The sequence below is a fragment of the Mus musculus genome, chromosome 19 (genome assembly GCF_000001635.26).
Source record: "Mus musculus strain C57BL/6J chromosome 19, GRCm38.p6 C57BL/6J".
Classification (NCBI taxonomy): domain Eukaryota; kingdom Metazoa; phylum Chordata; class Mammalia; order Rodentia; family Muridae; genus Mus; species Mus musculus.
Window position 1 is genome coordinate 28,667,781 of NC_000085.6, and position 22,830 is coordinate 28,690,610.

At 45.3% G+C, this 22,830-nt stretch overlaps 1 protein-coding gene and 1 long non-coding RNA gene across 6 annotated transcripts in view; one reads left to right on the forward strand and one right to left on the reverse strand.

Annotated features, from left to right (window-relative positions):
• The window catches only part of Glis3 (GLIS family zinc finger 3), a 421,415-nt gene extending 408,930 nt beyond the window's left edge, over nucleotides 1–12,485 (reverse strand). For 2 of the 5 annotated variants that reach the window (NM_001305671.1, NM_175459.6), the window contains exon 1: nucleotides 11,816–12,297. The gene's annotated coding sequence lies outside the window, so the exon portion shown is untranslated. Of the gene's footprint in view, nucleotides 1–10,315; nucleotides 10,412–11,815 lie in introns of those variants that run through there. The other 3 variants (XM_006526987.4, XM_006526988.4, XM_006526984.4) reach the window with 2 other exon arrangements.
• D930032P07Rik (RIKEN cDNA D930032P07 gene) overlaps nucleotides 10,444–22,830 on the forward strand; it is a 41,804-nt gene continuing 29,417 nt past the window's right edge. Inside the window, exons 1-2 of the long non-coding RNA NR_045330.1 lie at nucleotides 10,444–10,525; nucleotides 18,835–18,974. This is a non-coding gene — a long non-coding RNA (RIKEN cDNA D930032P07 gene). The remainder of the gene's footprint in view (nucleotides 10,526–18,834; nucleotides 18,975–22,830) is intronic.

The following is a 22,830-nucleotide window of genomic DNA, read 5'->3' on the forward strand; positions in this document are numbered from 1 at the left end:
ATTGTCGGCTGTGTGTGCGTGCGTGGAGCTACAGCTTATTACTGGTCACTCTCTTCCTCTATTGATTGATCTGGAGCAAGAATCAAAACCATTATCCATTCGCCACTCATTTGTGAAATAGTGGTTTCTGAGCACTCCGAACATTTATTTGTAGGAAGCATTTATTTATTACTCATCAGAAGGGAAAAAAGCACATAATTATGCTGTACTGTCAAATTTTCGAAACTGAAGAATGGTCCAAAATGACTGGAGTCACTTAACCCACATCCAAGTGGCAAGTGGCAGCAGCTTTGTTGACTGTGGTCATTTCGACTTTGTTAGAAAAAAAAAGTCACTTTTACATCAGCATCATAAACAAGCAGTTGTCATCAAAATCTGGATCAAAAACGCATCACTAAGTATTCCAGCATTAGGCTCAGTCATTAAGAAGAGTCGACAAGAAGGAAATTTGGTAAGAATATAATCATGCATCAGGCACCTGTATTATCACCTGTATTATCACATGAATATTTATTCTGATTTTTAATAACTTGCATTCATATTTGAAACAGCCTTAGGTTTAAAGATGAAGAAAAAATGTACTTATAAGACAAAGAAGCAGCCAGAAAAGTGGAGTGAATGGCATTTCTACGTTAGGCAAAACCACCCACGTAAAGAAAGAAAAGCAAGCCAGGTGGAAATTGGCCTACAATTCCAGTTTCCACGTGAACTGTGTCAACAGATTTTCCAGCAAAAGACACTGGTACATAGAAATCAATTTTGTCCACTCACAGCATACTATGTTATAGACTTCTGCACTAAGCCATTGATCACAATATCATGTCAAGCCCACGGGGTGATAAAGGATGAAAAAACCACTCAGCTTCAGATAAGACTTAGGCTTAAGCATCAGTGAGGAACACTGGAGAAGTCAAGATGCCGAGACCTACCCTGGTAAGTCACAAGCTTCCTGAACTACAACTCTCCATTCATAAAAGCCTAACCATAATCACTATGGTCTCTTGATATTCTGTTGTTGTTGTTTTCTAATACTACAGGTAAGAAGGATTATTTTAAAACACTCATTTATTATAATAACAAACTGATAATGAAGAATCCACTTTTTTAGCAATTAAATCTAGAGGAACTTTGTAGCCATAGAAGCAAAAACAGTGGCACACTCTGCCAACACAACTCAAGCAACAATGGATGCACAGAAGGAGACAATGACGGGGGAGAGAGAGCCCTCCCTGAACACCACGCACAAAGACAGCACTAACCAGAAAGAAAGGAATACCACATTAAATGAATTGTCTAAGATGATCACATCACAGCTAGTAGTATCCTAAAAGGAACCAGGAAAATTCCACTGAATGTGGACGTCTTTTCAACAAAGATTCATTTACTTCTATTTTATGTTTTCATGTTGTATTTGCACCATATACCTGACCGATGACCACAGAGCCAGATCCCCTGAAACTGGAACTATAGACAGTTGGGAGCCACGTGGGTGCTAGGACCCGAACTCGGGTCCCCTCCAAGAGCAGTCAGCGCTCTTAACCACTGAGCCATCTCTCTATCCCCCTCCTATTTAAAAACTTTCACAGGCTTTCCCTCCTGTCTTATGACCAAATACTCTACTCAAGACTACCAACAAAAAAAGGCAAAGTAATTTTGAGAGGAAAAGGCAAAGAGCATTCAGAAATATAAATTTCAGGTGTTTCATATCTGATGTTTAACCAAACTTAGATTTTTATACCCCATTGGTTCTCACAATGAAAATGTTCACTCTGCTAATGAGTTACTAAATCTTTCCTTTTGACCACTTTCAAACTCTTCAAACAGAACTCCTGCAATCCAGGTCAGAGAGGAAATGACTTAACCTCCACGGAAACTCAGGTAGAAAACCATTTCATAATGCCACTCGTTTTCTGGGAAAGCGTTAACTTGGATCAAAATATAAAATCCTGCTTCCACCTTCTCTCCAGGGCTCCAGGAATTGCTCCTTATGCACTAAGAGAGATTAAACAAATGAAACAATGTTCACTCATCCATTTAAGAAAACTCCAGAAACAACTTCCATAGTACCTATTTACAGCCAAAGGCCCTTTCTTAGTAAATATCATTAATAGACTCATCTGGAGTCATAATTCATCTGATGAGCCAGTTAATTATTAATTTTCATACATCATTTCATTTCCTTAGGCTAGATTTAGCCTTTGTTATATTTTCCATTCCTTATGCTGAAAGCATTTTTTATACTGAACAACCAAAACCAAAAAAATCCATTTAGCGAAGGTCAGGAAGCAAACTGACCCTGAATATAATCATATTTACATATGTGTGTGCACATTTACGGTATGTGCTTGTCCCAAACACTTGTGTGTGCATGTGCACATTCTTATTTGTGTGTGTACATGTGCACACGTATGTGAGTGTTTATGTGTCTAAGCCATCTACGATCTGCCGGTCTTCTCATTTTCCCCCTTTGGGTTAATGATTGTATAATTTCATTAAGCGCTGTCATTTCAACCTCACTGCCTTTATCGTTTAATAGGCCCATGCTATTCTCCTGGGTTTCTCCTGTTCCAGCTTTTGTAGCCAGAAGAATATAGAAATGAAAAACCTATTGATGGATAGCATGAGTATTCTCGTGCACGGCTTCAGAGTGCAGCACATTCTGCAATTTAATCAAGGACAGCTCGAGCTGAATGTTCTTATATCCCAGAGTTCATTTCAATAAGCAGAATGTACCTTGTTCTAACACAGGTGACTGACTCCTCAGTAAAGATTGTATAAACAAAAACCAATCATGTAAGTCATTTTATTGGCAACAATATAAACACAGCTATATTAGATGTCACCAATAAATCAGAGTGATCCTTGTCTGCAATTTCAACAAGAGGAAAGTGCAAACATGAGCCCATGAGGCTGGAGGACATTATGGAGGAAGTGTATTGGACAATACCATTTCTCTAGAGCAGAGCGGTAAGGTCATGTATTATGATGAACAGATTCACAGCAAGGTAGAGTTTACTCCTTGTGTGGGTCCCTAACTGTACTCAGGGACGCCTCCAGAGCCACAGAAGTTACACCAAAAGAAAGCTAACTCATATCTAAGCTGTAGCGCAGAAACTCAAAGCAGCATGTGTAGTTCTTTTCACCCAAGTATCCTCAAGGCCTTGTGATGACTGTGAGAATATTGCCACATTTACTCTGAACATCAGTAAGTACCACTGTTACTCAAACAATACAATCACTGGTAACATGAAATCAGAGGACTCTCACTCTGACACTAATTAGAAAGACAATGAGTCCTTTCACCCGGTAATTTTCCAAAGACCACTTGGAAAAGACCCTATAACCTACATCAGGGACTCTCTTAAAACACAACTCTGACTTGGATGCATCTGTGGGTCTAAACTCCAAACTAATTCATGATCAATATATTTTAACCATTCTAAATTCTGTATCTGTAAGTTGTCTCGAAAAGGAAGAAATTCTGCTCAAGCATATGGAATAAAATAGCTGACAACACAATTTTAAACTTAAGTCTGCAGCTGTGAAGTTCACAATACAGGTATAAGTATGGCCAAGACGGGAGAAAGGGTGAGGAGGAGACAGAGGAGCAGCCATCTCGTTCAGGAATCCATTCTAGTCAGTCTGAATATCAGAAGCAAGGTTCTGAAGAGCCACACAGTGGTTGGGATGACAGAGACAGTCATTCCAGACCAGATGGCTGGTAAGAAAACCTGACTCTTAGAGAGACAATGTGGGAAACAGCAGAGAAGCTGCGTAACTCCCCACATCCCCCAGAACGCACTGGCCACACCCCTGGGTTTCTATAGGACTCTCACAGCCTCCTACTATACCAAATGCCTTTGGGTTTAGCCACATATACTGAGAAGTGTCTCGTTACTTGGCCTCAGTCTTCAACTCATCAATGAATACAGAAAGGTCTGGAAAGCTGTGACCTTACAAAAATGATCAATCCAATAAAAACAAACAAACAAAAACAGTCACCATCATAAAAAATTAGAATGAACATGAAACAAAAAAAAAATATTTTTTTCAACACACAAAAAGCTCAGAAAGGTACTCATGAACTGGCCTAGCCTAGGTTGAAATATGCTAACTTCCTAAGGCCTCCAGTTACCAAAGTACTCATTTTAAAGCAGCGTTCTCCAAACTGGGCTGCTATCCACTGATGGCCTATGGGATGAGTTACTCAGTAGGGAAAGTATTTCCTAAAATAAAATAAACAGAATAGAGCGAAATATATTTGAAGCTATCAGGGTACATGAGGAATAATAGTCAAGCAATGTTACAGTGTACATCTCCGTATGCAGAGAGTGTGTTTGGGGTACGATACACACTGTTTTATGGTGGACCTTGCAGATAAAATGAAATGAAACCTAGTGTCAGAAAACCATTTGGACTCTGCTGACCCAAACACCTACAAACAGAACCTGTGGGGGATACCTAGAGTTAAATAATCAAAGTAAAAGAAATATCAAAATAATGTAAAGAAAAGATCTGAAAGTTTGACATTTTGGCTTTTGTTTGTTTGTTTTGGAGGGGGTGGTTTTGTTGGGTTTTTTTGGTTGTTTGGTTTTTGTTTTTGTTTTTTGGTTTTTTTTTTTTGGTTTTTTTTTTTTTTTTTTTTTTTTTTTTTTTGGTTTTTTGAGACAGGGTTTCTCTGTGTAGCCCTGGCTGGTCCTGAAACTCACTCTAGATCAAGCTGGCCTTGAACTCAGAGAGCTCCCTGCCTCTGCCCTCAGCTTTATTTTGTTGTTGTTGTTGTTGTTGTTGTTGTTGTTGTTGTTGTTGTTGGTTTGGTTTGGTTTTTTTTCAAGACAGGGTTTCTCTGGGTACCCTTGGTTACCCTGGAATTCACTCTGTAGACCAGGCTGGCCTCAAACTCAGAGATTCTCTTGCCTTTGTGTCTGCCTCCCCAGGGCTGGGATTAAAGGTATGCACTATCACCAGAAAGCCTTGTTTGTTTGTTTGATTGTTTTAAGGTCAAATAATACAAAGCTACATTTCTACACTGCTATCTATTACAACTCAATAGACAGCCATAGATCATGTGTGATGAGAAGTTAACGCCTGAGCAATTGACAGGACCAGCATCAAAACAACTCACAATGAGATCTAAAGTGGCAGTGCAGAGGTGAAGGGTACTGGTAACTCTTTAGAGGACCCGGGTTCAGTTTCTAGCACCCACTTGGCAGCTCATAGCCATCTAACACAGATATAAGGGATCCCAAAAAAACAAAACAAACAGAAAACATATCTTGCCTTCCAGACGTCAGGTATACATGTGGTGAACAGACATAGAGACAAAAGACCCATACACACAAATAGCGGTAACAATTACTGATTACTTTCAGATCTCCCTGGTTGCAGAGTACAGATAGATCTCCATTCCAAAGGTGAAGCCGTACCCTGAGAGTATAACCAAAAATACGGGATTGGCCACAAGTTTAGCATGGCTCGATTTCTAAGAACTACATTTTTTTGAAATGTGTTCCTAATGAGTTAACCATCAGATCCTGAGATGAAGAATCCAAACCGGAAAAAAATGAACTCACCCCCCCATGACGTCACCCTGAATTAATTACCTGCACTGAGGGACTAACTCCCCACATGGCCATCGTTTGAGAAACAGAGGCTTCTTTAAAAAAAAGAAAGAAAGAAAGAAAGAAAAAAGAAAATCAGGGAACCTGGCTGGAGAACGTTCTTTGCAAAGAAAATATGAAAATCCATCCTCACACAAAGAAGTCCGCGGGAAGCGAACTCTGCCTAACTGAAAAGAGGATTCTTTGTCCTGTGGCTGGCGTAACCTACCACTCAGTCGGCAGGAATGGTATTTGTAAAGCTGGAAACCACAATTTTCTCAAAGGGGTAAGAAACGGCTACCTGCAGAAGACTGTAGAAGTACAACTGATCATTCAGCCCAAAGAGTCAAGGTTGCTAAAGAATTTCTGTCACACATGGAGTGAGCGATTTCTCTCCTTTACTGTAGTCACTGCTTAAAAGTAACCAGTACAAGTATGTTTAGTCACTGGTAGACAGGCGTTTTATACAAGTTAATTTCTGTTCCCTGACATCAGGGGAGAAGTATGAATGTCCACAACAATGACTAGGCCTTTACCCAACATGACAACATATTTATTAAAAACTTTGTTTAAACCCACCATGAATGACTCGGCCAAGTTACAGACAGGAGTGGAGGCTACTGGTCATGCTAAAAACAGCTAGGAAAACATTCATCCACTTCTGCACACGCAAACACAGCAAGAGTCGTCCTCAGCCCTCGCCTCCAGTTGGCTTCTGTGTACAGTGTTCAGCAGGCCTCGAAATGAAACCTGGAATCTCTGGCTCAGGAGTGTAAAAACTACTGATGTCCAGAAATTCTGGTCACTTTATCAAGGAGCCTGGGACAAGGTCAGCCCTTGTGCTCATGACTATCTGTCCATCTATGGTTCCGTAAGGCTTACTGCCCCTGAAGGGAGGCACAAGGCTTTCATGTTCTTGGCCTAGAGATCACAGCAGGCAAGAACAGCCCCATTACCTTCTTGATCTTAAGTATGTGCTCAGCTGGGTGACGTCTCTGAGATTCAAGCACTTGTGGACAAAGCCCCTAATTTTTTGTTCTCAGGACAGAATATAATTGGATTCCTGCACTTACACACAGCCTTGAAATCTGCCTCCAGAGTTCCCCAGAACCCTTCCTTTTCCCATAGTTAAATGTATGGACTCGTGCACGTATTGTACAAGTGCAGACGAATATGGAAGGGTGGATTTGCATACGCATGCGGAAACCAGATGACATCCTTAGGTGTCAAACCCGGGAACACAGTCCACCTTCTTTCAAACACGGTCTCTCTTGACCTAGAGCTGACCAGTTAAGCCACACCGACTGGCCAGTGATTCCCATGGGTCCTCTTGCCCCTGCCTCCCCAGCACTGGCTTTACGGGGTGCACCAGCACATGGGACATTTTCACCTAGGCTCTAGCTGTGGGATTCTGCTGATGCCGAAAAGGTTGGGAAAATATTCGTCTATTCCTGCACATGGTCCTTATACTTATAAGGTAAGTGTTTTACCAAATGAACCACCCCAAAGCCACTTTTATTCACTCTCAGGCCGTCTTTATGTCCTTCACAATCCTATGTTGGTCTCTATGCTCTCATCTGTCAAGGGGGAATATTCACGCTACGGCGCACTGCTCATGACACTACACAGTCAGTAATACATGAAAACTGCATGTCACATTCTTAAGCACAAGAACATAAAAGAACCCTACACATGTTAACTACTTTACTCCACGCGCCTTTCATTCACAGTCCTACCATTCTACAGTGCATCATGGCTACTTGCCTGTTTTATTTCCCCGTCTAAATTCTCACTGAGTTTTGAGGTTAGGTCTAACTTACCTTTGAACTCCCCCAAGCCCTTGAATTTACACGGACTGCCCAGCACTGTCCTTTTCACACCTGACTGATGATACAAATACTTCAACATCTGTCTATTTACTGTACTTACACTGCTCGTATTATGCAGAGAATATAAATGAGCTATATCATAGTAGTCTACCCTTACTTATTATCTGAATAAATGTAGTATAAGTGACATATGATCGTTCAATGAAGAGTCTCATGCTCTGTGCCTGTAGATCCAGTTTAATTACAGCTCTATGCTTTCTAGTCTGTTCCTGCTCTCTCTTCCTCTCTCTATGTAGGAAAACTTGACATATAAATCCTACCCCCTTCTCCGGATAGACACAATATTCTTGCCTGAATTGTAACATTCTAGTGGTCAATTTTCACAGTCAATTCAGGACTCCAACCAAGCTCTGTTTGCTGTGGGGTGTTGGCCCTGCATACCAGGGCTACCAATGCATGCTCTATAAGCAGTTTTCCTGCTCATCTGGAGTCACACCAAGCCTGTTACTCATATTGGTACCAGACTGTCACCGGGTACAGATATGACCCATTTTCCCCTTAATTCTATCAAAATTAAATAATACTTGACTACTGTCTCTAAGCCAAACTGTTCCCATCTCCTTTAAAAATAAATAAATAAACTGACCTACTATAAAGTTGTGTGCAGATCAAACAAAGCTTGAACTATTCCAAGACACTTGTTAAATACAAGAACATGGGAAGTTAGGGCTCTCAACCCTCCTGATGCTATGACCTTTTGACATAATTCATGTTGGGGTGAGCCCCCCAACCATAAAATTATTTCATTGCTACTTCATAACTGCAATTTTACTACTGTTGTGAATCATAATCTAAATATCTGATATGTGACACCCCAAGAGGTGGCAACCCACAGGTTGAGAACCACTGCCTTAAAGAAGGGCCACCACCGGAGGTGTCTGTGTGGCCTGTAAGCTGGTTGTGTCCTGTTTATGAAGCTAGCAGGCATGCTCTTCCATATGGATTTTTTTCTACCTCAATTAAAAATATTGGCCTGTGTGTCAACTCTGCCTAAAGTAGGTAACTAGGAAAACTTGAAACTTTGGCATCTTTTAATTCAGTTCATCTTAATACCATGTTCAAGGTTTCATTTTGCCTCTTTCTCCTTGAATAAAATTGTATTTTCGTTACAAAGACTACCTATGTGTCTTTTTTTCTTTTACTTCAGTCCTGATTGAGTTTATCAACCAGCCAAACATTAAAGAGTTAAGCCTGTATTGGCACCTTATTTATACTATAACTTCCTTCCTCTATAGAGAAATAATTGCAGAAAACACAGGAAATGGCTTCTCCACAAAGGGTAAGAGTAGGTTCTGGCTCCTTTCCCAGGATCAGCAACTTCAGAACAACTCTTGCCATCTTGGAGAATTACAAACTAACATTCCAACTCCGGTGATCAATAACTATGATGCCAATATAGACAGAATGCCCTCAGGCCTACTTTACTAGTAGTAAAGGCAACGGGGGACGCGTTTCGGGGAGGAGAGCTAGTGAGAGAGAACACTGGCAGTCCTCCAAAATCAAATGATCCTGAATGCCACATGAAGAAAGGCAGAACTTTTACAAAGCATCACTTCCAGCCATTCAACTGTCCCCAGTCGGGATTTTTTTTTTTTTTTTTTTTGGGTCAGGCAAAAAATCCACCCCACTAGGTATACTCCAGAGTCCATCCAAGGAGAGTCACTTTCCAAACGGGACAACTCCAGGTATCCAAACTCTGCTAACCGGAAGAACTTTGGTAGAATCGCCAATGAAACTGGTGGAAACATTGGATGGACCAACGATGGCGTGAAGAAAAGCCACTCTACCTGAACTGACCTCAAGGGAAGCAAGGAGACAGGGAATCCACCCAGAGCACACAGAAGTAATTACTCACTCTGAAGGAGGCCTGAGTCCTGACAGGAAAGAAAAGACACGAACTAAGTAGCAATAAGAATGGGAAGAAAGCCTCCTTCAGTTCAAGGGGGAGGGGCTGGAGCTCCTCTAAATGAACACTGTAGCAGATCCTAGTAAAGGCCTTAAATGTCAGCAGTTCTCACTAGAGAAGGGGGGGGGGTGCCCTCTCACACAGTTCTCTCTCTATAGATCATTTCCAGGGACAGCCTTCATTGTTTTTCTGCAAACTTTTGCAGGCTGCACCTGCTTTGTGTAGCCTCACAGGAAACCAAAGAGAAAAAGGAGGAGTAAGAATTTTTAAACTAACCCAAATTCATTTTTACAATGAATCAAAATTCCTAACGTAGTCTAAAAATTGAAGTCCAACGGGCACGGAGACATTTAGGGAACCGGGCCTGGCTACTTCCCAATGAAGAAATCGTGACTCATCAAAGCTTCAGAACGGACACAAGAGAGTTTGCATTTGTCTGGAGTTCACCTTCGGGCCAAGAAATGCTCTCCACTGTGAGCCTCAGTGTTTTTTCTAGATGCTTAAGTTTGGCAGGGGTTCTTTCTCTGGGTCCCATAACCCAGAGAACTGGTCCACTGGGGGGAGCTGTATAAACTTCTCTTTCCTCACCAACTCTAGGGCCACCTGAGACCACTACCCCCAATTCAAGAGATGTTGAAGTCCTAAAGCTCTAAGGAATTGGAAAGGTGTCCTCTCCAATTGCAATTGCTGGAGTGCAGTCCCTGCGGGCACTGCTCTGGAGAATTCCGGAAGTGATCCCCTACACTCTATCCCATGGGACCTAGCGGATGTCAAGGAAGACAAGCCAGGAAGGGAGGTACACAGAGCAGAGGAACCAGGAGTGGCTAGGGGTGCGGGGTCAAGATGTGCGGCCCGGGACAGTGGGTGAACACCCCTCCTGGGGTCCTCAGCACCCTCCCACACACGGCACACCCACACACCTTTGCCCCGCGGGGGGTCTTGGGTCCTAGCCTCAGGGATCTCCGGAGGTGAGCGAGGGGCGGGTCCGGAGGTGAAGTGGAGCCTTCCCGGTGCTCTGGGCAACCAGACCGCCCCCGCTCTCCCCCCTCCCCCTCCCGCGGCGCGAGCGAGAGAACGCAACAAAACAAAACAAACTCGTGCCGGCTTCCTGTTGTGCAACCACTTTCTGAGTAAGTAAGGGGCTGAAAGGCCGCCAGTTAGGAAGCCGGGCTGCGGGGGACCCTGCTGGCCAAAGCACCCGGAGCCGCACTGGGGTACATAGGGCCCTGCACTGTGACCCTGTCCGGACCACGGGGCGACTACCCTCCCTGCCCCCACGAGTGTCGTTTTGCTATTGCCTCCCAAACACACTACCAGATCTAAGGGCGCGACCTCGACGAACCTTTTTGCCAAAAAAAGAAAAAAAAAAAGGAAACCTCCAAAAGTTTCCTCCAGGTACCTACTTGAATCATCCATAGTAGGATGACAAATCCGCCCTGGTCAAGGTTTTCAGACACTTGGGTGAGTTTCTCGTCCCCCGGGTGACTTGTCAGCTCTAGTGAGTAACTTGGAACTGTTGCTTGGGGCAAGGTGTGTGTCTAGGAGAGCCAACAGCTCACTCACGCTTTCCAGAAAGTGATCCCGACCGACTTCAAAATAGACACAGGGTCATTTATAGGGACCGGAGCCTTGAAGCGGGACTCGAGACAGACATTTCCCAAACAGTGCTGACATTTTGTCCCCGGCCCATAAAAATGTAAACGCGAGGTGACAAACCCGGCGGGGAGTGCTAGGTGTCTGAATGTGTCTGCGATTTCGTGGCGTGGGAGGTTACAGTTGAAAACTTGGCGGCTGCGGGTCGATGCACCGCTCCTAACTAGTAGCTGTGCCCCCAAACCCGAGGACCTCACTGAACAATGGGGACACCAACTTGGATGAGACGGAGAAGTGAAAAACAGCCTTCGTGGCGCCCCATAAACACGTGGAAGCCGAAAAGACAACTACAACCCCGACTGTGAGCTAAAGACCTCAAAGTCCCATCACTCCCCACTTTGCCAAAGTTTCCCTAAGTAGGACCCCGGTGCTCGCCCTGTATCTGGCCCTGATTGTGTAACCTTCTGGTACCTGTATTTTCAGTTAAAAGGCACGGAGACTCTCCCTCATAAACGAAACTTCCACACCTTGTTGGTTTCCTTTCTGTCTACACCCCGCGCTCTTAGGTAACTGACAGCCAGTTTGATGGCTAAATGAGTATTGCCATCAGCCTCGGTAAGGTGTGCCTAGGTCTCTAGAAGCCCTGTGAGTCTGGGGGAGTTGGTGTGCTCCTGTCCTCAAACCCGTGCGAATGCCACCAAGCCGGCATGCAGAAACTCTTTCTAATCCCGAGTTTGCGTCCCCAGGCTTGACCGCCCCCACACTCTCTAGCGCCTTCTCTCTCTGTCCCTCGCCTGCAGAACAAAGTTCCTATGGCATCCACTTACCAGGTAACCGGATTTCCACAACAAAGCTAGGCGAGCGAGTCCCTTCTCCCGGCCAGCCCGCTCGTGACAACACTAGCGATGCGTGGGTGGAGGCTGAGCCCCCTCAGCGCTCCACGCCGGCTCTGCCTCCTTCGGAAAGGAAAACTCGCATCCAAGCCCGTGGCCGGAGCGCGGAACTACGGCCGGAGGGCCGTGTGTGTGCCCGCGCGAGGCTGCGACGGCGGCGGCCCTGGGAGGAGGAGGCAGGGCAGCGGGCCGACTCTCCGCATCAGCTCCCTGTCCGCGCTACGCACAGGCACACTCCAGTCATGTCTTTACAAAGTTGAGAGGCGACTTCATGCCTGGCCCGGGGTGCTCATCCTCGCTCGGGGCCGAGGGCGACGCCTGGAGGGGCCGGGCTCGGGATGCTGGCTGCCTGAGCTGGGTCGCGGCTAGAGAGCGCCGGTGCGAGCCTGGACCCGGGCCCGCCGCGGCCCCGAGGTGCGCGGACCCTGGCGCCGGTGCCCTTGCGCGCCGCGCTCTGGGCTGCCCCGGCGGCGCAGTAGGGACGCGGCTGCAGGGAGAGAGGGGAAAGGGGGAAGAGGGCGGGAGGGAGGCTGCCAGGCGAGGAGTGTGGATGTGTGTGCGGCCGCGAGGGCCGGCCCGCAGCCAGCTGCTTCCTGAGTGTGAGCGCCGGAGGGGGCGGGGAGGGATGGGGGCGGGCTCCTGGTCACCAGGCCAGCCAGTGTCTCCCTCTTGACGTTCGCGCACACACGCTCCTTCCCATAAAACTCCAGAGCGGGTAACCGCGGGGCGACTCTTCACCTTTCTGAACCTATTTGTTTGCCTTTTTTTTTTAATCTAAAAAAGTGTCAGCCCTTCAACAGGACCTGTTGTCAACTCTCATGGATCAAGAGAGAAATCCTTGTAGTAAAAGGGGGCGGGGGGGAGTGGAAACGGAAAAGTGATAAAAACGGAGGGGGGAGGAACCCTAATATGTGGGATTGGATGCTGGTGGCAATTCCAAAACTGGCTGTGGAATGCAGAGAGGATGCCTGTGACATCTTCCAAAGGATAAAAGGAAGAGAAGAAGGTGGGGATGAGGGGGAAACAAGCAGGCTGGGAGGAATGGCACACCCACCTCGCAGACTTTGCTTGTGTACAGTGGTACTTTCTTCTTAGAGTTCAACATTCCCCAGCTTTCTATCCCACCTAAGTTGCAGCCCTTCCATCAGGCTCGATCAGAGCCATCAGAAGCCTCTCGCAAAAAGACCTCCTGTTAGTGGACCCACTGTGGATTGCCACAGAAAGCAAAGACTTCCCAGCTTGAAATCCAACGGGTATTTTACACTCAGCATCCTCCAGTTAGGCCTTTGTACAGTGAGTTTTGTTCTATTCCTCTTTGTGGATGAAATGAACTCGGTGGTGCCACAGCTTAGGATACTCCTCGCTAGGCTGGGTCTGGAGAGAGACAGCTCAGTGAGTGAAATGTTTGCCTTAAGAGTGTGGGACCACACAGTCAGCTATTGGATGGAACACAGGGCCCCAACGGAGGAGCTAGAGAAAGTACCCAAGGAGCTAAAGGGGTCTGCAACCCTATGGGTGGAACAACAATATGAACTAATCAGTATCCCCAGAGCTCGTGTCTCTAGCTGCATATGTAGCAGAAGGTGGCCTAGTTGGCCATCACTGGGAAGAGAGGCCTCTTGGTCTTGCAAACTTTATATTCCCCAGTACAGGGGAACACCAGGGCCAAGAAGTGGGAGTGGGTGGGTAGGGGAGCAGGGCAGGGTGGGGGAGTATAGGGGACCTTTGGAAAAGCATTTGAAATGTAAATGAAGAAAATACCTAATAAAAAGTTGGGGAAAAAAGAAATGTAAATGAAGAAAATATCTAATAAAAACGAAGAAGAAAAAAAATATATATAAAGAGTGTGGGACCTGGGGCTGGGCAGTGGTGGCACACGCCTTTAATCCTAGCACTTGGGAGGCAGAGGCAGGTGGATTTCTGAGTTTGAGGCCAGCCTGGTCTACAAAGTGAGTTCCAGGACAGCCAGGGCTATGCTACACAGAGAAACCCTGTCTCAAAAAAAAAAAAAAAAAAACAAAAACAAAAACAAACAAAAAAAAAGAGTGTGGGGCCTGTGTTCAAACCCACAGAACCTATGTTAAAAAGTCTAGCGCTGTAGTACACACTTGAAATTCCTGCACTGGTTGGGAGTTGGGGAGGGGGTAGACATCCAGATCCCTGGAGCCTGCCAGTGTAGCAAAGTCAGTGAAGCATCCTGTCCAAAAGTAAAATAAATAAATAAAAGGAGAAAGACAACTACACAGACCTCCAGCCTCCACGTGTGTGCACAGATTTGTGTACACACACGAACACGCAAACACATACAATATACACAGAAACAATTCCTCTGGTCCTTAGACTCTCTATTCTACTCTCATTCTAATATAACGTAGCCTTATAATATATAGAAAACCCCCAAGGACACAAATGACTTAGGCCAGGAAACCAACCAAAAAGATTGTTGGCAGTTGTGTGTGTGTGTCTCATTTCAAAAGAAGCGTTACTGGGTCTTAATCTGTAATAATCAGTAACGTCAGCAGGAGAAACCTCGTTTTCACAATACTGCTTCCGTAGACCTTCTTACGCTCTTCATTTCTTTTGGAGGGAAACACAAACTCTATAAAACACCACCGTGTCTGTCATCAGAAGCCAAAGGCAAGGGAATAAAACAGTAAGCGCTGTGCTCTGTCACTCTCTCCATTTCCTGTGTCTCCCTCTCTCTGCTCTTCATCTCCTTTTAAATACAAATGCCCAAGCCTAGGATGGCACTAGACGTGTCCAACCACACGTAAGAAAAGAAAATACTCATAAAATGAAGCATACAGTAACATCTCAAAAACAAAGAAACCAACTGGTGGAAATTGCCATGATTATTCCATTGTGGCTAGTTATTGCAACATGCCTGACATTCACATTAAAAAAAAAAAAAAAAAAAAAACCATCCTTATGAACGGCAGCCTTCAGGCGCAGAACAGGCTGCTAAAGTTCCAAGCATCACAGGAAACTCTGCTCCTCGAATGCTCCTGCCACTCCCCAGGCTGAAGTAAAGCCAGGCGGAGGGATGAGAAGACAGACAGGAAAAATGAAAACTTTGCCAGCATTTAGGTAATGTTGAAATGCTGTGGTTTCAACGTGTAGAATGAAAACACAATGTCTTAGGACCTAACACAAACTCCTGAAACTCCTCACACGATGGAAATATCAAAGCTATAAGAGAAAACATCTAGTGCCATACTCAACTTTAATAAATTACTCATGGGAATGAGATAATAAGGAAGTTGCAGGTCATTAAAGTCATTAGCATAGTGTAGAGAGCCCCAAATTCCCTTTGTTATTTTGAGCACAAGAGTAGGAATGGTGCCAGACGGCGGTGGTGGCGCATGCCTTTAATCCCAGCACTCAGGAGGCAGAGGCAGGCAGATTTCTGAGTTCGAGGCCAGCCTGGTCTACAAAGTGAGTTCCAGGGCTATACAGAGAAACCCTGTCTCGAATAATAATAAAAAAAAAACAGTGGGGATGGTGTTTTATTCAGGTGGCATTTTCACGAGTCTCTAATATTCCTAATATGTTTGCCACTAAATAGGCACAGTGTTTGGGGTGGGAGCAAGAGTGTCGCTCTGTCGTGCGTTTCTCTCCCTAGAGTTATAGCAACCCTGGCATGACACCAGATCAACTCTAGAGTGACTCAATGAAAACAGTGCTGGTTCCAAATTGAAGGGGTCAGAGGAGAGGGATGAGAGACAGTGGGAAAAGAATGTGATGGTGGGCAGAAATGTCAGGCTTCCCTCCCCATGAGCCTCCCCGTCTTTTGTTCTTAGGAGTCACGCCTAGAGGAGACCTTTCAGCCAGAGAGGTGGGAACTGTGGCCCAGCCAGCATCTTCCCTCTCCAGAGACCCACATTGTATTAATCTCAACCACTGACTCAAGACAAGTGACTCAGCAGACAGCGCCCTGTGCCAGCTCAGATGTACCTAGTCTGTCCAAGCACTGAGACTCAAAGAGTCACACATGGCGGTCTCTGCTCATAGGGAGATGTTACTTAAGGTCTTCAACCCCCTGTGCTGGGGAGAGAGCAAAACCTCTAGGCTCTGGAGTATATCACCTTATCATTCCTCAAAGCCATGGAACGGCCATTAGTAAGCGGAGTCTAGGAAGCAAGGACAGTGAGGTTCAGGGAAGTCGACTGCAGACACAGTTAAGTTTGCTGGCCCAGAATCTCTAGGTTCTTTCAACACTATTGCCCTACAATATAACAGGATTCTCTCTGACTGTATGTAGAGCAGGCAGGAGGTCCCATTGGTTGCTTCTTTTCACTGCTCTGATACAATACCCAATAAAAGCAAGGAAGAGGTGTGTTTTGGTGCTCTCTGTCATAGAGAATTCAGAGAAATGAATGTGATGGCTCTACTTGCTTTCTTATGTGTACAGGTTGGGGACCCCAGCCTGTGGAATGGTACAGCCCATATTCATGGTGAACCGATCATTCCTCCTTTGTAAAACGTTTGTGAAAATGCCCTAAAATACATACCCAGAGGTTTGCCTCCTAGGTGATTCTAAATTGAACCAACAATGAATAATAGTCATTACACGCGTGTGTAAAGTTCACAGTCTCTTATAATCAATGTTATTGAACACAACTACGTGTGCAGGGAGTGTGGAGGGCACCAGAATAATTCCCCCCAGGGGAGCACAGAGTAGCCTGGCTGCTTGAGCTGTCCTTCAAAGAATGGTAGAGAAGCAACCAGAAAAGCCTCAGAGAGTCACAGAAGGCACAGATGCTGCGCAGCTGCAGACTCAAGGCTAAAGTCAAAACAGAGGCATTCATAACTGTGTGGCTGCAGCCATCCAGCCACGCCCAAGGAGAGTTAACAGCAAGCGTCAGAACTGTTATGTGTGTGAATCTGTGCGCTCTATCAGCAGTCTGTTGACAGACTTGCAAAGAGAGGGTATCAGGGCCCTGTTCCTGTAGAGTACCCATAGCCAGAATCAAATCGGAACTCTAGCAGGCAGATAAGATGAGCTAAAAGCACCAGTAACAGTATGCCTAGCTATTAAAACACAAGCTCGTACACACACACTCACACACTGGCTGACAAGAGTCCAGTCAGGTAGAAATGCAGTGGAAAAAGTCGGTGTTTGCCAAACTACAGAAGAGAACCGAGTGTGCAAGATGGAAAATTCCCATTTCACCTTCCTGAATGAGCAGTGCAAATAGCAGGGTACAGCAAATCTCACATTACGCTATCCAAGTTTGAGAGGCCCAATAAAATTTAAGTTATTCTCACCACAGGTATAATTGATCTGGTTGTCTAGACTCTCCTTACCCATCAGTCACTGATACAGTTTTGTTTATATAAGTTCTCACTTATATATATAAAATTATGTATACCAGAATGCTCTTTCTCTTCTGAGGCCAAAACTTTACATCAGAGCCTAAAAAGTCTCAACTTCAAACATAACTGACCAAAATAAGTAGTGTTCTTGATACAGTGCCTCTCAGTCTCTTTTGATGAGTGTGTTTTTTCTTCCCACTTCGGATGTGCTTGGGATGCATCTAAAATTCTGCAGAGACCGATGGGTTAAGCCAAATAGAAATGAACCGTAGAAGCCGGGCATGGTGGCGCACGCCTTTAATCCCAGCACTCGGGAGGCAGAGGCAGGCGGATTTCTGAGTTCGAGGCCAGCCTGGTCTACAAAGTGAGTTCCAGGACAGCCAGGGCTATACAGAGAAACCCTGTCTTGAAAAACCAAAAAAAAAAAAAAAAAAAAAAAGAAATGAACCGTAGATGTATACAGTGTTACACAATAATTCCTCTACTACTTGGCACCAGTACTGGCTGGGTTCAGTGTTGGGAAGTTAATTACCTCATTGAGATGCTGTCTTGTCCCTAACAGCCTTCTGAAAATGTCTTCCCATGGCTGTAACTTACTTTTCTTCATAGGCTCTCCACAGACTAGCAGAAGCGCTGTGAGTAATGAATGCTAGTAAGTAATGAATGCTAATCAAATGAATTGGCTTTATTAATGAGGAACTGAAAGCATGGCTTCCCACTTGCGGGAATGGTAGCCAACACCAACCACTTGCTTTTGTCTCTGTAATCATTTCAATCCTGTGAGCGAGGCGAAACATCTGCCCACTCCTTCAGTGTGCATGGGCTCTTCAGCCTTCTGTTTCCTTGATGAAGAAAATTCAGAATCTCCAAGCCAGGCTTTGTGTTTGGAGGTGGTCTTGGCCTGAGGCCTTCCCAGCTGATAAACACACACTGGTCACTCACAACACACCTTGAGTTCCGTACAGAAAAGAAATTGCATCCTAAAAGAGGGTGAGATGAGAGTCAAAGGGGCGGGGGGATAGGGATGGGGAATACAGGGAGGTGGGGTTACTGTTACAGAGATGATTGTAGAAGGGGGTAGGCAACACTGGGGTCCCAGCTGTGTAACTGGGTACAATGAGGCTCTGAGGAGTGAAAGCAATTTGATGGCTTCTTTAAAGGCTTCTTTAACTTGCCTGCAAGAGAGTTTTTGTAAACTTGCAAGTATTCTCTACATCCAAAGTTGCTATGACTCTGGCCTTCAGGAACGTCTCATCTGTAGACCGTTCCGTTCTCTTGTAGTTAAGTAGGAGGACACAGGGTGTGGCTTTGTTGTCAATTATTCAAGTGACCAACTGCCCCCAAAACATACTTGTTTATACTAAGAGTGTCGCCCTCCTTCGTGGCAAGGGCGTTCCTTAAATGGCAGCCCCACTTAGTTCTCATACTCAGTCCAGTGAAGTCAAATGGAGTACAATTTCCATTTCACAGATGAGGAAACAGGTAGAGAGAGAAAATATCTTCCCAGCGTCCCAGCTCCTGTGGGAGTGGCCCACTTCAAACACAAGTCACCCCTACACTCCACTGCCTTTACTCCTTCTGGGCAACTGACTGTGCCTCTGCCTAGTGTTTATTTGTTCATTCCTTCATGCCCTCAGGCCGGGTGTTGGAAGGAGGGTGGACTTTGGAATCAGAAAACCTGGAAATCTCAACTCCACTACTTACTCCAAAGACGAGAGGTTGTACCCTGGCCCATTGAGGACTTCAATCCTGCTACCTGAGGCTTTGTAAAGAGCAGGTAGGAACTGTGCCTCTGGCAGATAAACTTGTGCGAGCTTGGGTTTCCCAGTTGGTAATGGGCTCAGCGTAATAGCTTAAGGGCAAACTGACCCCGCTCCCCTCCCCGACTCTTAGGAGTGGCTCAAGGATTCTAAGAGAAATTCTACTTAAACCTTGTCAGAGCAGATAGCTAGTTAACCTGGCCTTAAGCCAATCAGTACAGGACATTCCCCTACCCCTCCATCCCGGGCCTTGAGGTTGACTCAAGAGCAGGCTTCTGAGCCAATTTGGGCTAATGATAGGTAGGAAAGAATGTTTTCTGATAGATTCTAGAAGTATCCATTCTTCCTGTGTGCTATGGAGGGACAGAAGTGAAACTGCCTTCCTCGGAACCTGCAGAGAAAGCTGATGCTCCTGCAGAGCTGGGTTGCAGAAAACGCGTGCCTAGCCCTGGACGGGTCCCTCCTGATCTCCACCTCAGCTCCTAGCTTTCTCATATACAAGAACTATTAAATTCCTTTAATTGTCTTTTATACAAGTACCAACAACCTATAAAAGCACCTAACATGGCGAAGGAACCGCAGAAGATGTAAAGATAAGAAAGACTAGCTTCACCTGAAATACATGGTTAAAAGTAATAAGATGATAAAATATATATGCTACATTTACTCTGAACAATAAATCCCTGTGTGATGCTTTTTCCCATGAAAACAATAAAAAGCTTATTTAGAGATGGAGGGTCAAGTTAGTATAGGAGCCTAGAAAAAAAAAGAAAGAAAGAAAGAAAGAAAGAAAGGAAGAAAGAAAGAAAGAAAGAAAGAAAGAAAGAAAGAAAGAAAGAAAGAAAGACATGCTTCACTACCTAGTAAACGCTGGTATCATTTTTATACCATAAGAGTAGCCTGGATTAAAAATAAAGTTATGGCTTGGGCTCTCTTTGGGACCCTCCAGTCATTTAGACAGTATAAGAGTAAAAAGGGACATTAATCTCCCCCATAATCACACAACGACTCTTTCAGATCCGCTGACCAACCTTTTGGGGTCAGAGGGAATAATAGATCCATTTTACCTGTCAGACAACGACTTTGAAAAGCTGGGTCACTACTGTAGGTTCCCAGTTACTGGTTAACAAACGCGCCCAGAACCCATCTCCTGAAAGAAAATTTACGCATTCCAAACTGCTTAAGGTAAAGCACAGCCCCTACGCTTTCCGCGATCGCCACGGAACAACACCGAGAAACAGCAAAGAAATCGTTTACAGCAGCCGAACCACGCATCTCAGAATCCCCCTCGATTTTTGCAGTTGTTTGTCCAGCTTTGCAAAGTTTGAGCTCATCTGCCAACCGCCCTCCCCGCCCCCAATGCTTGTCCATCCTGTGTTTTATAACTTAATGACATTTAAAAATCTAGAGATCACTGGAGGCTGTTGGCATGAGCATCAGGGCCAGAGAGTCCTTAGATTCTAGATTGAATTGAGAGGCCGGCAGTTCAACCATTTGAACTTGATATTAATGATGTTATCTCAATGGGTTGCACAGATTAGAAATGTTCTTCTAGTCACTGCTTTCTCTTTCTTCCAGCAAGAAGTGCATGTGGAGGAAAGAGAGAGGGGATCGGGTTACAAGCGGTCAGTACCAAATGCACTTTAATTACGACAGTGAGAACAGCTCGAGACCAATGATCTCATTCAATTATGACAGACACATAGCTAAAAAGTGACAGAGAGGGGATTCGAACCCAGTCTCTCTAGCCACAGTTCACATAGTTTTTCTAGGAACATTGTATTCCACTAAGCACAATGTAGCATATGACACTTAAGAAACATGTGGCAACATAAATCGTATGTAGAACATGTATATACTGCTGGTGAATTGGACACCTCTTGGTGACACCAACTTGTGCCTCCTTCAAACCTCCTGTGAGGGTTTGAACATTTATCCTCTCTGAAACTCAAGTTAAAATTTAGTGGTCATTTTTACAGCAATACAAGATGGGAGTCTTTGCGAAGTAGTTAGTACCAGGTTGGGGTTGTAAGCATGAGGTCCATGGTCACAATTAGGACTTTCTAAAACCAGGAAGCTGAGCTTACCCGCTTCTTCCTCCTCCCTTTGAGATGGGTCATCTGTATCCCCTGGGGACTATAAGGAGTCCTCAGCAGCATGTGGCCCCCAACTTGAAACTTTGAGAACCCTGAGCTAAGTAAGCTTCCATTACTAATGTCTCGATTTGTAGCAAGAGAAAATGAACTAGGGAGGCATTCTTGCACTCTCTCCTACACCTCTGATTCCTTGGACCTTCTGTTCTAACTACATCCGCATAGCATGATCTTTAACATCCACTTCCTTCTGCGCTGGGAGGCTCTCTGTGGTAGAATGAGTAACACCTGCCTCCCGATGTTCAAGTCTTATTCCCTAGAACCTAGGATATATTAGCTTACAAAGTCAAGGGTACTTAAGGTGGCAGTGAAGGTTGGCAGTTGGTGGGCTTTAAGGAAAATACCCTAAATTACTAAATGTGAGTCCAGTGTAATCACCAGAGATCTTAAATGGGGCACAAGAGACACAGAAAGCAGACTGAGAAAATGGTCCAAGGCCACAGAAATGCTACCTAGCTCTGAAGATACAGAAAGGGGCCACTAACCCAAGAAGCATGGGCAGCCTCTCCCTCCCAATACTGCAAAAAGCAATTGAGTAAACTCTTAGAGACTTCAGCACATGCCTGCAGACACCTTGAGTGTGGCCCGAGAGAGTCCAGTGTCATACTCCTGTCCTACAGAATCTTAAGATACAAGGTTGAGCTAAGTGTGACACCATGTATTCTAGTGTATTGTCACAGCAGCCTAAAATTCATGCACCATCTTAACTCCCTCCTGTCTCCTTGTCCTCAGAGCCAAACAGCAAGGGTTCTGTGTCCTCTGAGAGAATTTATTGTAATTGTTGTAGTCATAGTATTTAAGATTTCTCTGAAAGCCGGGCAGTGGTGGCACAAGCCTTTAATCCCAAAACTTGGGAGGCAGAGGCAGGCGGATTTCTGAGTTCAAGGCCAGCCTGGTCTACAGAGTGAGCTCCAGGACAGCCAGAACTACACAGAGAAACCCTGTCTCAATAAAACAAAACAGAGAGAGAGAGAGAGAGAGAGAGAGAGAGAGAGAGAGAGAGATTTCTTTGAGTATGTGCACGTGTGCGTGCGTGCCTGCATATGTGCATGCTTGTGCATGTGTGTGTATGTGCTTGTGAGCATGTGGCTGGCTGCACTGCAGCCCTTCGCTTGACCAGTGCTCACTTTCTGCTGGGAGGAAGATCAAGGCTAAGGACATGGATCATGAAGCTGTGGGTTAGAAGGAAAAGGCAGATCAGGAGAAAGAGGAAAGAAGAGAAGGAAGAGGGGAGGTGCTGATAGGAGAGGATCCAAAGGGAGAAAGTGAACGAATGGGAAAAACAGAGAATGGGAAGGGAGGGTGGGGATGAGGTAGAGCCACAAAATGGACAAGGAGAGAGAGCTTGGGCCTGTCCCCCGCCGACTTCTCCCCTCTGGTCTGGGCCAGAAGAATCCTCTGTAGGGATTTTTCTCTGAGCTAGCTGGGATTTTGGGTTTGGGTTGGGTTAGGTTGGGTTTGGGTTGGGTTGGGTTGGGTTGAGGTTGGGTTTGGGTTTGGGTTGGCTTGGCTTTGGCTTTGGGTTGGTTTGGGTTGGGTTGGGTTGGGTTGGCTTTGGGTTGGGTTGGGTTGGGTTGGGTTGGGTTTGTGTTGCATTGGATTGGTTTGGTTTGGTTTGGGTTGGGTTGCGTTGATTTGGGGTTGGGTTGGGTTTGGTTGGGTTGGGTTGGGTTGGGTTGGGTTGGGTTGGGTTGGGTTTGGTTTGGTTTGGTTGGGTTGG